Consider the following 5000-nt stretch of genomic DNA (forward strand, 5'->3'; position numbering starts at 1 on the left):
ACCTCATCATCCCTGTCGTCTTCTGTGCATCGTCCTCTCAGTTCGTCTTCTTGTAATTCGTTGCCGTGTGCCATTTCCCTTTCCAATTCCTCTCTTTCTGTTGGGGAGAGCCAGTTCTTTATTTTTATGTTCCTTACTTGGTCTGCCAGCCTCTGCTCTGTTTGGGGGGTGTTATTCCTCTCATTCCAGACGTTGACCAACCTTCCTTCTATAGTCCTCTCTCCGTTGGGTTGATTCTGATGTAGCATCTCCATATTTACTGATTTTCTTCTCTTGTCCATTTCTTCCTTTTTGCTTCTGTAGCTCCAATCTCTGGTTGTTGATTACTGTCGTTAATTATTATTATTATTATTATTATTATTATTATTATTATTATATTATTATTATTATTATTCATTATTATTATTATTATTATTATTATTATTATTATTATTCAGTAGAAAATTAACATTCCAGTGCAGCAATAATGTCATGTAAAAAAGTAATTTTATTTATTTCTTTAAAAGTCATAGGTGCCTATTAAATGCCTGCTACTATTCCCTATACTTTACTTTGAATAGTAATAAAAGTTTCTCTACACTAACGTATATTTACTGCTAAAACTGTTCCAGCATATTTCTTTTATAAAAAGTTGATACAATAATTATTCAATTATAGTATCAAGCACTTTTTTTTATTTGGGGGGGGAAGGGGAAGGGCTCATGCATTCCCCTGCTCTGCTGATTTAAATTTAATTCGCCTTATATGGGCCTTATACTGAAACATCAGCTGATTTTCTCTTGTCAATGTTGTACCACACCTTGCTACCTCTGTCACTTCACTCAACCCACGAGACACCTCTCTCTCTCTCTCTCTCTCTCTCTCTCTCTCTCTCTCTCTCTCTCTCTCTCTCTCTTCCGGATCGCTATTTCTAAAGAGCGTTTCTTCAGCTGGTTTCTAATACTCAATGAACAGCCTCTTTCATCTTTTGTTGAAGCAGACATTTCATGGACGAAACCACTTCTTGACTCCAACCCACCCAGTTTATCCGTTATATTAACCCCTAAATACTTTACGAATCAATATTCCGACTCCTTCTCCTTTCATATCAATATTCACTTGTCGAAATTTTCTAGTACCATCTATCCTTAATAATCAACCAATCAATTTCCTATTTACTCTCAGCTTTCGAAATTGTCTAGTTCCATTCATCCTTAATAACCACAATCAATTTCCTATTTACTCTCAACTCTCCCTACTAGTAAACACTGTCTCTATTTTTTAGATATTTTTTACGTGATTTTGCGTGCAATTTGTATATATGTCTCTCCCTGATTCTACAAATGTATTCAACTACAACTGATTTATCATTTTTTCACCGGGATTAAGAAAAGTGTCATTATTCTTGGTGAAATTTCAAGCTTTACCCAATTTATTTTGTCAACCCTTATTTTTTTTTTCTTTTCGAAATTCGTTTTGTTTCTGGGGGTATATAGCACAAAATATGTATTATATGTCATATATACATACAATAGATATATGATATGCACAGCAAATTAGATTTATTTTTATTACCTTTGTTTCAACGAAAAAAAATGCATAACGTGAAAACAATAAAATCTACATTAATACGTAACAAAGTTAAACAAAATAGTTGAAAGTTTTACCAGCTTTGTTTCATCGGAAATTCTTGCAGAACTTAAAAACAATCAGATCTATATTAATGCAGAAACAAAGGTATTAATCCGCGACCAGTTTGGCAAATCTCTACCAATCCCACAATGCATTACTGGAAGTTCGTTCGGATGGAGGAGATTACAGCTTATAAGTAGATTTACATATAGAATTACAATGAAAAGTAACAAAAATATTTAAGTTTGAATAAAAGTTAATCCGGACACTTCCAAGTTGACAAGAAACAAATTTATATTTTTGATTTAAGAAAACATATATTGGTTTTTCAAAGTATCACTTAAGAATTTTAATACAGTGGATTTATGATGCATGAGTGTTTTTTTTTTTCTTCACATCCATTCAGCGATCAGAGAGGACCTATTAGCTCGGCAGTCTTATGAAGGATTAAACTTCTACCAGTATAGATATGCAATTACTTCTCGTAGAATTTAAAAAGTAGTACAATATAATTTCTATCATTTTTCACCCACGACCAGATTCAGCATTTCTGTCATTCTAACACTACCCACTTAACGACCATCGACGATAACGCCCTAACTGTCGTAATGACCACCCTGTGGCTGTACACGCTTCCCTGCTATGCTAGAGATCACCAGCGTCTACGGTATTATGCTAAAAAATCTGCTATTGAATATATCTGCAAACCTGTAGCTATTGAAATAGACGCATTATCGTTTGTTATTTGTTTTGCAGTAGTTATTGGCATAAGAATGTGGAAGTCAGTTGGTCCCACATATCACAAGATTCTCAAAACTTTATACAGGAACGAAAATTCATTATTTATCATTACGAAAAGTTAACCACACCACTGAGCTACACCTTCTGTTTGTTTGTCTGGTGTTTTTACGTTTCATGGAACCAGTGATTATTCAGCAACGGGACCAACGGCTTTACGCAACTTCCGAACCACGTCGAGAGTGAATTTCTGTCACCAGAAATACACATCTCTGACCCCAGAGAATGTCCAAGGTGGCAGGCCAAGACCATACCGATCACGCCACTCTGGCGCTTGAACTACAACGTGAAGAAAACAAATTTCCTCTGGGTATCAACTGCCGTCTCTTAGGAGACCTTTTGCCATAATCATATTATATACATATACATATAAGTATACGTGTATATATATACATAAAATTTATACGTAAATATATAAATGTCTTTTACTGTAATAAGACGGTATAATATAAAGATAAAAGGCCCACGTAACTCTATTTATACGTTACAAGTATATATTTCAGACACTTTGTTCTGTGTCCTTGTTCACTGATAAAATATGGACAGATGTTGTGTGACAGGTTTTGGACGTCGAAGCCCAGAAGTCCAGAGAAAAACCGACTATTTCCCATCCATCGCGGGTCAACGGTCATCCGCTCACCACCAGCGTCGTACTGCGAAACCTAGTACGTACAGTCATACGTCCTGAATATATTCATATATAGTCCTGTCACACATCATTTGTCCATATTTTACCTGCGAACACGGCCGCAGAGTAGGGTATCCAAAATTTATGGTTGTGAAGTATTAATAGTGTTTTATGGGCCAGTTATCTTCACACCCATACACACACACACACACACTATATATATATATATATATATATATATATATATATATATATATATATATATATATATATATATATATATATATATACATATATCGATACATGTATTAGTAACAGTTTTATTTAACAAGTCGAAGAATTAAAAGAAAAATTCTCCTCCGACCTAGCACTGTCCATTTATATACTCCTCGCATACTACGCCTCCGACACACGTTCCATAGGTATATATAGCTCCATCTTACTAAATAGAGAAACATCCTTTTTCCCTGCCTTTTCGCCCTGTTATTCCAAAGAGAGATGGGTCGAGTTCATCAGACGAAGAGCCAGGAATCCGTTCGGCATGAGATTCCATTCGACGCAGCAAAGTTAGCCATGATTACAAAGGAGGATTTGGTCCAGAGAGAATGCCGCATGTTTTGGGGACTCGAGTTGTTTCGCTGCTCTGTTTTGTTGTTCTCGTTCTATGGCCCTTTTAACTGAAGAGGACTCTCTCTCTCTCTCTCTCTCTCTCTCTCTCTCTCTCTCTCTCTCTCTCTCCTTGGTCTCTTTTGTTGCTTTCGTTCTATGGCCCTTTTAATTGAAGAGGAAGTTCTCTCTCTCTCTCTCTCTCTCTCTCTCTCTCTCTCTCTCGTTGGTCTGTTCTGTTGCTTTCGTTCTATTGCCCTCTTAACTGAAGAGGACTCTCTCTCTCTCTCTCTCTCTCTCTCTCTCTCTCTCTCTCTCTCGTTGGTCTGTTCTGTTGTTTTCGTTCTATGGCCCTTTTAACTGAAGAGGGCGTTCTCTCTCTCTCTCTCTCTCTCTCTCTCTCTCTCTCTCTTGCTAACTTTCTCTCTCTCTCTCTCTCTCTCTCTCTCTCTTTGTGCCTTTGGGCCTAGTGTTTGTAACTCGATGACACAACCAAAATATACCGTAGCACCAACATAGGAAAGAAATAAACTTTTAAAGTCGTTCTATTTTCGACCTTTTTTTTCACCCACCCTGGACATTCCTCTTTTCTTTCTTTTTTTTTACAGTTTTCAATCTCGTTTAAAGGTTAAAAAATGGAAGCGAAAAATAGTAAAATCGATCATTTACACATGCATTATAACCAACAATTATGTTATTATGACTATAATAACTTGGAAATATCCGTAAGGCATAACTGATATTATTGAGGGTTGTTAAGTTTGCAACACCTAGTCGAAGAGACGTTATGTCCCGTCCTGAGGCTTTGAGGTCAATCATAAAATGTGCTCTTTATAACGGACTAGTGGTGATAGAAGCTGGCAAGCTCTTGGCTAGACGCCCAAAGCTTAATGTGAATTTATTTCTTGAATATCTTTACTTTTAAGGGAAAGAATGTATTATTATTATTATTATTATTATTATTATTATTATTATTATTATTATTATTATTATTATTATTATTATTATTTGCTGGAAGAATACCTTAATTAATACAGGTTTTATTGAAAATAATTGCTATTTCAACCGCGTTTATTTTGTATAAAGAAATTTCTATACAAAATAAACGTGGCTGAAATACCCATTATGTTAAATAAGACCTGCATTATTATTATTATTATTATTATTATTATTATTATTATTATTATTATTATTATTATTATTATTATTATTATTATTATTATCATATTATTATTATTATTATTATTATTATTATTATTATTATTATTTTATTATTAATTATTATTCAGGACATACAAGTAACGAGCAAGCTCTCACCAATAAGACAATGGAACAGTTACAAATTAGAATTCTTTTT

The sequence above is a fragment of the Macrobrachium nipponense genome, chromosome 40 (assembly GCF_015104395.2).
Source record: "Macrobrachium nipponense isolate FS-2020 chromosome 40, ASM1510439v2, whole genome shotgun sequence".
NCBI classification, from domain to species: Eukaryota; Metazoa; Arthropoda; class Malacostraca; order Decapoda; family Palaemonidae; genus Macrobrachium; species Macrobrachium nipponense.